The sequence below is a fragment of the Pelecanus crispus genome, chromosome 11 (genome assembly GCF_030463565.1).
Source record: "Pelecanus crispus isolate bPelCri1 chromosome 11, bPelCri1.pri, whole genome shotgun sequence".
Lineage (NCBI taxonomy): Eukaryota > Metazoa > Chordata > Aves > Pelecaniformes > Pelecanidae > Pelecanus > Pelecanus crispus.
In genome coordinates, this window is record NC_134653.1 from 6,967,283 (window position 1) to 6,980,251 (window position 12,969).

The following is a 12,969-nucleotide window of genomic DNA, read 5'->3' on the forward strand; positions in this document are numbered from 1 at the left end:
CTGATTTTAGCTTTTGTATCTTCTCCGCTGGTTACCAGCTTTTCTGTAGAGAGAGAAACAGTGAAAGTATTGCTGAAATATTATATTGTAAGTGAAATGTGATGTAGTGTGAAGAAAACATTTTAAAGATAAGAGATTATACGCTTCACATAACTGATCAATTTAAGGTCAGTGACTGAAATGCCTTTTGATCTTGTTAGTCTGGAAGTCAGAATTAAGTCACCTGTAATTCAAAATTTCATGAGACTAGTAAATGTTCTGAAGTTTTAATTTAAATTAAACTAGTGGCAAATTAGTTGATACAGGACACAACAGAAGTAAATCATAAACTGTGTATCTTTAAAATAAGTACCGATGTAGTATACAGATGTAGTATATAGATTAGTACAATGTTTTTTAAAATTAGTAAACAGTACCTTTTATATAGGTAATAATATATAAGGGTAGTTGCTGAAGAATTGGAAGGATGTAAGCTGAAGCACAAATCTTAGCAATAAGATGGAGAACAGAGTTCTCTAAGGTGTTAAATAAGCGTTCTCTTGCAAAGTTTCTTAGGAGGCACTTCCAAGGTAGTATGGTGGATGTATACTGGATCACTGATAAAACTGACAAACACTAGAGGAAACTGGGAAATGAGGTGAAGGGTTTTTTTTTAATAGGTCAGTTCATATTCAGACTTCCAACCTACAACCATTTAGTTCTGCAAAAACAATGGACCTCTGTAGTCTAGGGAACCTAATATCAGGGCAGCCTGACTTTCCAAAAAGTAAAGAATTAGCTATCATTTCCTCTCAAAATAGCTTGAATTCTTTAAACAGTATGCTAGTATCAGTTGTTGTCCAGCTACCTTTGCTTTATTATCAGTAAAGAGGTAACATTTTAACTGAAATCAGTGAACTTCAAAGCAATCACGAGAAGTCTCTTTCCAAAATGCAAGAGTAAGTAATCTCTAAAGTACAACAGAAAACATTCACAGCTTTAAAATCATGGTTATTATTCCTGTCAGCCCATTTCTGGGACAGTGTAGAATTTATGCAAAAAAATGCAGGTGATTTCCCATGTCACGTATGCTCTGACATGGTCAGTGTCGTTTTGTGTTCTTCCCATTTAGCACATATAGGAAAGTGTAAGTACACATTCTGCATTCTTTCCAGAGAGAGAACAAGATTTAATCAAATCCACAATAAACATTGTGCAATTAAAATCAATGTTACTAGACAACATGCTATACTCCATGAACCATACGGCTAAATTATACAGTATGGGGTTTTGTAAGCATACGGATATGTGGTTGCATCTCTACTGGCTAATCCTTTGACACTTCAGCCATCGTACAGAATTTGTTCCAGAATCGTGTCAACTTCCATTTTTTATTTCCCATTGCAGTTGTTTTGTGGGCATTTTTTTTCTAAATGCCATAGCCCATGCAAGACATCAGGCTAAAAATACAGTAATTTTAGCTGGGCAAACAAATTTTTATTCCGCTGTCATATGTTAGATTTCCTCAGCTGAGTGGCTTCTGTGGCAGTAGCACAAGATGCAGTTGTGTTGTTTTCAAAGCTTTCGTTCACCTTTGTGGAAAAACTTATGTTTTTTGGTTTTTTTTCTCAAATCAGTTCTCTAGCTGTAGCACTGCATGAGTAGAAAGTATGATATCTTTATGTTGTCTTTCAACCCTCATACTATTTTTGAGTACTGAAAACAACCCAGTTTATTTTCAGGAAGCATCTGTTGGTTTAAGTTTTTAAGAAAGTTGTTGGTTTGGGTTTTTTTTTTTTTTTAAAGAAAAGCTGTTTTGCACAGTTGAAGGCCACCAAAGTTACGTCTCACTGAACTGTTTTGACTTGATTCAACCAAAGCAGCAGACTGGAACTAGATATTGCAAATATATGCACTACAGTGAGCGCAAGGGTGACTAAGCACAGGCATGGATACAATCACCTAACTCCATTATGTAGGTTTATCCTTAAGTATGAAGCTTTGATTACTCCAGACTGAATTACATCAGCCACAGAACACTTGCCTGTATATTGTCTCAGAATATCACCAGTCTTTGCTACCATGCTTTGTATTTTACAGAGCAGGGGATGTCTGGTTTCACAAGTGATTTTAGTAGTGATTACCCCTTTTTTCTTTATGTCCTCTAAATGCAGCTGAATGAGACAATTCTACTTTAATAATGGAAATAGAATCATAGAATGATAGGTAGGCAATTCATTGTGTTAAAGAGTAATCCTACAAAATCAGGAAAGTTACCTCCGAAATGACCAAAAATAAAATTTAAAAAAAAAAAATTCTGAAGAATTTTTTTGGATGACATCTAAATTGCTACACAAGGTCCTTTTGCCACTAATGTAGAAATGGCCCGTTTTTAATTGCCACTTACCTGTGAAGGCGCTGAACCTGTTCGCTGTGCTGTACAGGCCCAGCTCAGCGTCTTACCCAGCCATGCCTTTTGTCATTCTAAAGGCAGTTCTGTCGTGACAGGCCGTGCCCGGGTGCGCCCCCAGGATGCTCGGGGTGCAGCAGCTGCAGTCGCTCCGCCGGGCCGAGCCCGTCCCCGGTCAGCGGGAGCCTCGCAGTCCCAGGTTGACTCCGTTGCATAAGCCAACGCCGCAGTCCTCTTGCTTACCGTGGGCTGACCCAGCCTTCCCTAACGCCTCCCCTGCGCCCGTCTGCTTTTATACTTTTATCGCGCTGAGCATTAAGACCAGAACTGAACACGCAGAAGAGGGAGCGCCCCGCCAGCCGCCGCTCGCCCTCCAGCCTGCTCCCCGGGCCGCAGCCTCGGCAGCGCTGCCGCGGAGCCGCTCACCTTGGCCTGGCGTCTCACGCCGCCCCGCGCCGCCGGGCCCGCACGCCTGGGACGAGCGGCGCTTCCCGGGACGGCAGCCGGCTGCCAAGCGCGGCCGCGCTCCCCTCCGCAAGCATGGTGCTCGCCGCCCGAGCGGGCTCCGCTGCCTGCTGCGCTGCACTTGTTTTTCCTCTCTAACTTACTCACAAGTTTCTGCTTGGCTTGCCCGGCGGCAGGCCCCTCCCTTTCCCTGTTTACAGCCGGTTTCAAGAAGTGAGAGGCTGTGCTTGGAGGGGAGCGAGCTGTTGCATCCAGCCCGGTTGAGTCTCGGCGTTTCAGATTTACTGCTTAAAACCGCCGGGCTGCGGGAGCGGGCGGGTTTGTTGCGGGGCTGCCATTCATCTGCGCTGGGCTCCTCCGGAGGCGTCGGAGAGGCTGTGCCATTCCCTGCAAGCGCAGTCAACAGCCCCTCGTTCACCAGCGTGGCTTTTATTTTTAACCTGGGATGAGAATATGTAGCTTTGCGGCTTCGTTTTTATAGGCCATACAGCCTAAACAGTCGGTATTTAAAAATTACTGTATGATGAAGCGCACAGGTGCTTGTGCTGCTTGCGAAGGTGAGCTAGCTTGTAATTCAGGCTAGGAAGAAAAGTTTCTGAGCGTTTACTTTGAATCTGGAGATTGGTTTGGTGTTGTGAAAAGGTATTATGACGTGAGCCTCATTTTGTGATGGCATTACGGATTCCATTCTGTTTCCTTTTTTGAAAAGTTGAAAAGGCGATCGTTCTCGGAGTATTTGCATGTCACTCGCAATTAATGCATGTGAGTGTGTACGTTCTCCGCACCTTTAAAATGAATCATTTCTTGAAAAAGTTTTTGAACGGTAGGTTGATAATTTACCCCATAGTGAATTTTGTACTGCGGTCGTTCTGTTCTTCGAAGAATGTTTCTAACATATTGTCAACCAAAACCAAGAGCTGCCTTACTTTTTCAAAATAATTTGTCTTAAATTTAGAGATTCTGAGGCTTTATTCCATAGCAAATAAAGACCAATCAAAAATCACTTAATTAAAAATTAAGCAGGTGTTTATGGAATAAATACCAGAGAAATGCTAAAAATGGTTACTCAGGTTGGGTTGAGTTACTCTTATCTGACTGCGGTTTGTTTTTCTTAGGCAAGGTCTGTGCTTCTTGGTTTGTATTTAACAATTCATTACGAATATTGTAAAACCACGGCAACTCCCAAATGGCAGAAAATTCCTACATTCCTACTTGACACATAGTCCAGGGATAGAATTGCGTTTGTGCTATGGATAAGTCTGTTACAAACCGCAGCATCAAGTCTTTGCTGCCTCAAAACGTTAGAAGGACTTTGATCATCATAATGGTTGGACTGGATGATCTTAAAGGTCTTTTCCAGCCTAAACGATTCTAAGATTCTAAGTTCACTGGCGAAACAGCAAAGCAGGAAAGACACTGGTGTAGAAGTACTTTCAGAGTTCTGATACTTGGCCAAAAGCTGACTTCTTTACATGTCATAAAAATTGAATGTGGTTTTATTTAGAGAAAAATTTGCATGAAGTACTTAAGAAGAACTTCTGAAACACTGCACAAGAAGTTAAGAGCACTTGGCGGCAAAGATTATTTTAGAAAAGATGCATAAGATCATCTTCAATTAATGAGAAAAAAAAAATTAAGTGCTGCTTAGTTGTATGACAGAGTCCATAGCTGCAGTCAGGGTTTTTTCAGACATTTTCATTCATAATGCAGCACTTAAGTTGCAGAGCAGGTTGGTTAGCAGTTTCAAGCATGATCGTTCTACACTCTGATTGTTTTATTTGACTTTAAAAAACCCCCAAACCTTTATCCAGCTGTGGCATTATGTCTTGCTCTGCAGATTTTTTTTTTGTTCAGACAATAAATGATTTGTCTACTTGCTCTGTTATCGTCTATATCTGAAATAGCTCTTATCTAGATTATCTAACTGGTGAGTATGTGTTTTCACAATATCATTATAAACCATACATAGCTAATAAAGCTGTTGCCAAGAAGGTAAGACTGTAAACAGGCCTAAGACTCCTGCCTTCCACAGGTCGTCTAGAGTTCCCACAGGATCCCTTAATTTCTACAGAGACTGAAACCCGAGGGTACTGCACAGGGGAAGGCTGAGCGCTGTGCGGAGCTTTGCTGGATGCCACAGGTTTGCTTCAGATCCAGACCCAGAACGCAGAAAGCCTTGGCCAGAAGTGTTAAATATATGCATAAACCACGACTTAGTAGATTGTCAGCTGCTCATCAGTTTGTAAGGTGCTTTTTGAAAGTGACATGCTAATTATTATTTATGGATTAGTTCTTAAAAATTCAGGTGGTATTTCTGGAAAACAGCATACCTGCAGTTAGCTGTACCTCAAGGGGAAAACACTCTGAACTCAGGTGAGAGTGAGTGAAGTGTCACGTTGCTGTTACCTCGCAGTCTGGGTAACATGACATTTTTTTAGGCTTACTAGCTTATGTACATGCCACAGGGATTAACAGAAGACTTGTTGGCTGGATATACAGAACAGCGAAACCAGATTGCCCAGGTTAGATGTGAGGGCAAAAAAATGCAGCAGTGCAGGCAAGTAGGTTTCAGAATATACTTTCCTTATGCAGTTGCTGAGTTGCTGCTGTTTATAATATAATGATACAGCTCAGATAAAATGCTTTTAACATTAGCGGAGAAGAAAATCCTGCTTGATACTGGGTGCTGGGCTGAAAAACAGGCCCCTTTCAACCCTATCATTCGTGTCTGTGTGGTGCAATCATTGACCAGTTTGGCAGGTGGTGTGTTTATAATTGGTATCGGTTCCATTTTATAGTATAGTTAATTCAGTGCAATATAATGTGAAAGAAGCCATGACTAAATTAACAAGAATAATTGATACAAGCTAGCATTGACTATAAGCCTATCTTGGATGTTTAAAAAAGTACAGATAAAAAACCAAGAGTAGGTCAGTTGGAAGAGGGGTGTTTTTTTCCTTCTACAGTAGCGCCGTCTGTCCCTGGTCCTGCTGGAGCGAGCGCGGAGCAAGGAGTTTGCCACCCATGGCAAGTGAACTCATGGGAAGAGCAGGCGCCCAGCCTCCTGGTCCCACTGATTTCACCCTCGTCATTAGGCTCAGGTTTTGGTTTTCTAAACCTGTTCCCTTTGCAGTATGAACTTGCTTTAATAGCAGCATAACAATAATTAAAAATTTTAAAAAGGCCTTTGACTCATACCACCCAACTATTGCCTATTCCTGCTTAATTCTGCACCATTGGAGTGCTGTGAGCCCATTTCCAGCTTTATAGCTTATTGCCTCCCCTTGGTCCAGTGTTATTCCTTAAGAGTTCCTTCTGTCCAGACATAAATGCTTATGTACATTTCCCCGTTTTTTTTTTTAAACCTTGTTTTTCACATCTTATTTTCCTCTTTATCTCTTCCTGATGACTCAATTTCAGTTAATGCTGCACCTCCTGTCATCATTTGCTCATATGACACATATATGGTATCATACCAGACTTAGCACAGGGTTTGTAAGTATGATACTCTTTCACTTCTTATTTCTCTGTTACTTTCCCATGGGACATCTCAGGCTGCTCTTAGGCACGTTGAGTCAACAACAAAAATTGAATTCTCAGCTACTATAAGGGTGTATTTCTGTCACATGTAGAATGAATAGAGATACCCATGCTTCTGAAAATGGCCTTCCCATTTTGCTTTGGTCATCCTTTGAGGTTGCTCACTGTGCTTTTCCAGAAATTCTGAATATATGTTGTCTTCAGAGCACTTCAAAGCTTAGCTCCTTCCTGTGGGCCCCTCCTCTCAATTGCTAGGTGACCTTTTTTTACTGTTCCACAGATGTTGACAACCACTGTCACCTGTTTATTGTTTCATTCTGAAAGCACCATCTTGGTGGTAAATCCTCTGCATAGCAGCTACTTGGTCGTTCAGATCCCACTTATGCCATGACAATCTGCTTACTGCCCCTGGCCTCTTGGCAACCTACTAAATAGATGCACTTTTTTCCCCCCTGTTTTAACCTTTTGTTTACATCATTACTATATGAATACATATAATTCTGTATAATATACTATTAAAAATGTCAGCTGCACACTTTGTTTCTATTTAGATTTTTCATCTCTCTAGGAACCCGAGTTTGTGTAAAGCCATGTCAGAAGTAAGTCTCTGCGAATTGCTGTCACAGATCAGCAAGCATCAACAAATGCGTTCAGATGCTCCTTCGGTTTGTGTGCTGGTTGCGGCTGGGATAGAGTTAATTTTCTTCCTAGTAGCAGGCATAGTGCTGTGGTTTGGGTTTAGTATGAGAAGAATGCTGATAACAGGCTGATGTTTTAGTTGTTGCTAAGTACTGCTTATGCTAGTCAAGGACTTTTCAGCTTCCCATGCTCTGCCAGGTGCACAAGAACCTGGGAGGGGGCACAGCCAGAATAGTTGATCCAAACTGACCCAAGGGCTATTCTATACCATATGGTGTCGTGCTCAGTATAGAAACTGGGGGGACTTGGCTGGGGGGCAGCGATCGCTGCTCGGGGATGGGCTGGGCATCGGTCAGCGGGTGGTGAGCAATTGCATTGTGCATCACTTACTTTGTATATTATTATTATTGTTATTATCACTACGACTATTTTACTTTATTTAAATTATTAAACTGTTCTTATCTCAACCCAGGAGTATTTCGCACTCCTACTCCGCCGATTCTCTCCCCCATCCCACCGGGGCAGGGGGAGTGAGCGAGCGGCTGAGTGGTGCTGAGTTGCTGACTGGGGTTAAACCACGACAGTTTGGAAGAAAGAGGAAAACTAGATTTTAGGTTATGGCAATTGTTTTTCAAGATGCGCATCTTTGGTATATTAGGTTAGAACAGAAGAACTTTCTTCTGTCTCCAGAGTTCATAGAAGATTGGTCAAAACAGCATGTGTATCCATCAGAAACGGATAACTGTATTTGCTTTCTTTCCTCTTCTTCCCCCTCAATTTCTAAGCAGCTTAAAGCTTATGAGGACAGATAATATACTCCAATAAAAAAAAAGACAAAGAAAGATCAACTACTCTGGAAACCAAAATAAAAACTGCCAACGGGTGTTTTTAAGAGACCATTATATCTGTTAGAGAGTGGCAGTGTGGTAGTGGTCTGGAAGGTTGTAATAACCGACTAGTACAGGGCAGAAGAGACAAATGAAATTCCTGCAAAACGAGGAGACTAAGTTCTGTGGAGAGGAGATAGTCCAGCATTAAGGCCCCTGAAGATCTGTGTGGAAGGCGTCCCATGTTCAGCCACAGACTATCTGCCAGGCACATCTGCCACTCCAGATAAATCCTTCTTTTTTATGCTGTTTATTTCTTTGTAATAGACCCTCTGTGGGAGTTAGGTTGCCGGCAGCTGTGCCCTCCTCACAGCTGCTCAGGAAGAGCTGCACTGGCGGCTCTGCATGGGTTAACTCTATAAACTCGAGCATGTTTTGTTAACTTCTCTCAGTGTCCCAGTATCAGATGAGTGTGACTGGTCTCCTGCTCCACCTCTTCCTGACTTAGCTTTATCAGTGAACTCCAAAAGAGCCTCTATATGGAAAACCTGACGTATCTTTCCTTTTTTTATTCATCATAGAGTGAACAGTGCCGCTTTTAATACATCATAGATGTGTTGTGGCTTAAGATTTCATTACTGCAAAAAGTGAAATATCTTATTTTTGTGCAGTTCTAAAGATAGGGTATTCCATCAGGCAGAGTGAATTTGCGCAGCGGTTACCTGTATTCGTCTACAAGCCTTAGCTGCCTGGGTTTCTGAAATGAGATACAATTTTGAGATGCCCAAATATCCACTAGGTATTGCTTTACTTAAAAAGCTGAGTTATATGCAAAATAAAACCCCTGTAATTTTCCTAGTGTTCTTATTCACTTTCAGGAACTTATGGTGTATTAAACAACAGGAATAATTAGAGTGAAGATAGTATTAGAAAATAGGCTTCATAGGATGCTTTGAGTTCTGAGTTTTATAAAGTTGACTAATTGGAATAGAAGAAGTGACAGCTTTAAAGCATCAGCAGAGTAGACAGCACCATTCAGAGTGTTGAATACGGACAGCCAGTTAGTACGACTGCAGTTTCTGGTCCATGTTTTCAGAGCACTTGGAAGCTGATTTTGATGCAGCTATCCTACTTTAAAGCTAAGTGGCAACAAACTTAAATAAAATTTAGTATCAAGATGATTGAAAGTTGCTGTATATATTCAATTTTTTAACTGGTTCAGTGAAAAAAAAAATTAAAAAAATGTAACCTGTGGCAGAATTTCCACTGTGCTTATAACTGGTGAGCCACAGAAACCAAAAGACTTAATTAAAACATACAGTTTCAGTTTCTTGGAGAGCACACAGGCCCATTAACTGTAGGAAATATTTTCATTCAGTTTAAAACTGAATGTAAGTTGCAGTTTGTATTTCATGTGAACTTCAACTCAATGGATCTAACAAGGATTACACGCACCTTCAGAAAGCATTCTTACTGTCGTGATGTTGATGTTCACAGTAGCTGGGACTTGGTAGATTTACATAGTAGATACACTTTGTCCCATTGTTTTTAATGAAAGCATTTAGTTTATTTTTTCTGAATTAAGGAATTGAATACACTAAGTGGGTGATTTCAGTAAAGAATCTTTCTTTCTTATATGATAATTATCAATGTTTAACTATAGGGTTCCCCCCCCGCCCCCCGCCAAGTATCTACAGACACTTAAACTGTAGAACAAGTCAGTTAAGACTGTTTTTTTGGAAAAAATGTTTATGAAACTTATGCATTCCTTTTTTTTTTTTTTTTTTTGTAAAAATCATCAGATCATGGACGCGAATTTAAAATTTTCTGCTGAGGCCTTTTTAATATTTGAGAAAATATAAAATTAGAAGACAGTTTTGTGGTAAATTTCTTTGTTTAGCTAATTTCTTTGTTTAGATCATAGCTGCAAACAGATCATTTGCACCTCTTACGGGATAGCAAGTGGCTAGATCTCTGCATTTCCAGCGTTCTGGAGTTGCTCAGGTTCCAGGAAAGGAGTGTATATGAACTGAACATTGTGCTTCTGGTCCACGTAAATCAGCAGCACTTCAGTAAAGACGACAGATTCTTGCCAATCAAAATTAATGCGAATTATCCCTATTCTAGATATTGCAGACTGAATTTATCCCAGGGACGGAGCGTCAAAGGCGCACCGACTCTGCTGGAATTACTCTGTAAATGAGTTGGCCGGGTGAGTTGGCAGGGTGGAAACAGCAGCTCTTATCTTAACCGACTGTTTGTTAGCTTCACCCATGCTTAGGACTTGTGACAGGGAACGCTGCTGACATTTGGCACTATGAAGACATTCCCCACAGATACTTTGCTGCCAGTTGCAAAGAGTGACAGGAGGCACAGATGGTAGTTTTCCTGGAAACTATAATATAAAGCCATTTCCTATTAGAAACATTGGTGAAAGCTGACCCGGTGACTTATCAACAAGACATCATGTTGACTGTGTAGGAAACTCTTGTGAAACAGACTCAGACTGCAGGGACCGGGTTTCCAGTAAATGTGAAAATATTGACATAGTTCTTTCTCGGATAACATTTATAACAACGAGTATGAAACTGGTTTGAGTTTAGAATTTGAAGGGGAAAACTGGCCCTCAGCAGAGTTGCACTGAGGCTGAAATGACTTCAAACGTTGTCACATCCGTTGGAGATAAACAGATATCTTTCTGATAATTGTCAGCAAGTCTGAGACATCTTGTTCTTGACACTCCTGTGCCTTTTAATTTCTGTTGCTTGGTGAAGGAAATACCACTTTCTAGCTGCCTCCTGGATGAACTTGCATATTTACTGATTGCATCTTACTCCATTTATAATGTCTGAATAACTGAATAGCGTATTTTAATTGTACATTCTAGGAGGGCTAGTATATTAAAGTTGATCTAAGGGTGGCTATTATTAGACTGTAAGATTTGGAGTAGGAATTTTCATTTACCAGGGGCTTGAGATAAATTGAGGCATCTTACAGGTGAAAGGGTTCTGATTTGTGCATCTACTGCTTGTCATGTGCCACTCCCCACTCCACTCTATCAGTGACAGGGTTTTTTACCCTCATTCATCAAAAGTTTCTACCAATAATCTTGTTTTCTTATAAGGCTCCCCATTGCACCTATATGTATGGAATGACCCTTCCATCAATCCTGAAAAAGCCAGTAATAACCTTTAGCACTTTCTGTTCTAGGATGCTGATAAAGGGTTTGACAGGTTTAAGTATTTGATGATTTGATTTGGCTCCTTGGCCATACTTCACAGGTGTGTGGTTGGGGATGCTGCTTTAAATATTCTTAACTGATGTCATTTTTTCCAGCCCTGTGTGAGGCTGGGCAAATGTTTCCAAAGGAAAAAAAAAACCCAAAAGTCATTCTTGGGGAAGAAATGTGCAAAGGAGTCTGGGACCTCTGTAAACCAGGACTCTCTAAACCTAAAGTCTCCCATTACAAAGACATCTGTGAAGTTACACCTTGAGTATACTACCTGTAGCCACCTGTTACCCACATTCTGTCCAACCCACGGTATTTTGGGAAGCCATGGTTAGGATTTGTACAAATTCCTGGGACTACAGCCAAATAAATGACGTTGAAATAAATACTAGTGCTTACTAATTGCAGTGTATCGATTCACATGCCATACAGCAATTACTGTTTGGTTTGTGGGTTTTTTTAATTCGAACAGATTTTTTTTTAAAGATCTCTGAGTGTCCTCAATAGGTACACACATTTTTTAAAATCTTACACACCATAGGAAGAAAGCACAACTTCTGTAGCAGATTTTGTTACTGCCTGCAGGAGCTGTATAGAGCCTTGATACATAAAATAAATTTATAATCTGCTTCCTCCTGTGCTAATGGGTGGAAGCCTGAGGAGTAATTAGTTTGTCACACAGCCAGTTTCTTAGTAATGATTGATAAATGGTTGTTTTTACATAGCCCACACAGACACAGGGTACATACCAACAATAAACCACAGTTTGCAGGGAGATCACTGGAGCCTACTAGCCTATCTTCACTTAAATGAGCCTTATATGTTTGAGCTGTTGCGGAAAATATGCAGAGTGTTCTGATAAACTCTTATCAGTTGTTCAGATCCTGCACACAGAAGTTCAAATGAATCATTCTGATGTGCAGATCACAGACATAGACGTTCACATGAATCACTTTGTCCAGACGTTTGATTAACTTTTTTTTCACCATTTCAGAATCAGTGCAACTTTTGTTGAAATCCATGGGATACTGCTTTGACTTAAAATGATGGGGCCAATCAAATATGTGAAGGATGTGATGCTGGCATGAGAAATAGGGTGCTGCCTTTTTATGCTGCTTTAGTATTTATATAAAAAGGACATAAAGTTCAGCTGACAGAGCCCTGAAGGAAAGTAGGTCTTCTGTGAAGTACAGTAGAAAACAGATTTGCAAATATCCTGGTGATTAGCATAGTTAAAAATGCTTGTGGAGGCTAAAAAGGACAGCAGTCATTCTGCTTATTCAAAGCTTCTGCTGAAAGCAGTTAGGAAATTTTTGGTGCTTTGAAGTTTGCCTCTGGCTTACCTTCTTTTGCAATATAAATGAAAATGCAGCTTAATTGTGATTAATTAGTTAATTAGTTACTGCTGTGTCTTGTAGCTGCTTTGCAGTAATATTTCACGGTATGGTTTGCTGTGTGTTTTATTATTATGCTACGAATAGAAGATTCATAAGTATTTCACATTCATTGAGAACTTTTTTCTTTATTAAAGACTAATTAGATTAACTTTGATCAATTCCTCTGCTATACTTCTGCTATACTGTAATACTTCTAGATTTAATATACAGAAAAATTGAGATCTCATGTATTCAGAGCGATTAATAAAAAACTTAAAAGCACATACTCGGTACATAAAGAAACAGTAAAAGAGAAATGCAGCCTCATGTGCAAGACAATGAAAATTGATATGCATGAGAAAAAGCCTACTGTAACTTTCTTTTGGACAATCAGATAAAAGTAGGAGCATGACAGTGACTTTTTCCTAAAGAACTGTTATCTAAAAACTGAACATTGGTTTCTAACGTTGGCACTATTCATTTTCCTTGATCCAAGGTTTAACT

The 12,969-nt window shown here is 40.2% G+C and overlaps 1 protein-coding gene across 3 annotated transcripts in view; it reads left to right on the top strand.

The window, feature by feature from the left end:
- Window positions 1-12,969, top strand: part of CHLSN (cholesin) — a 134,787-nt gene that overhangs the window by 48,272 nt on the left and 73,546 nt on the right. The window lies entirely within an intron of this gene.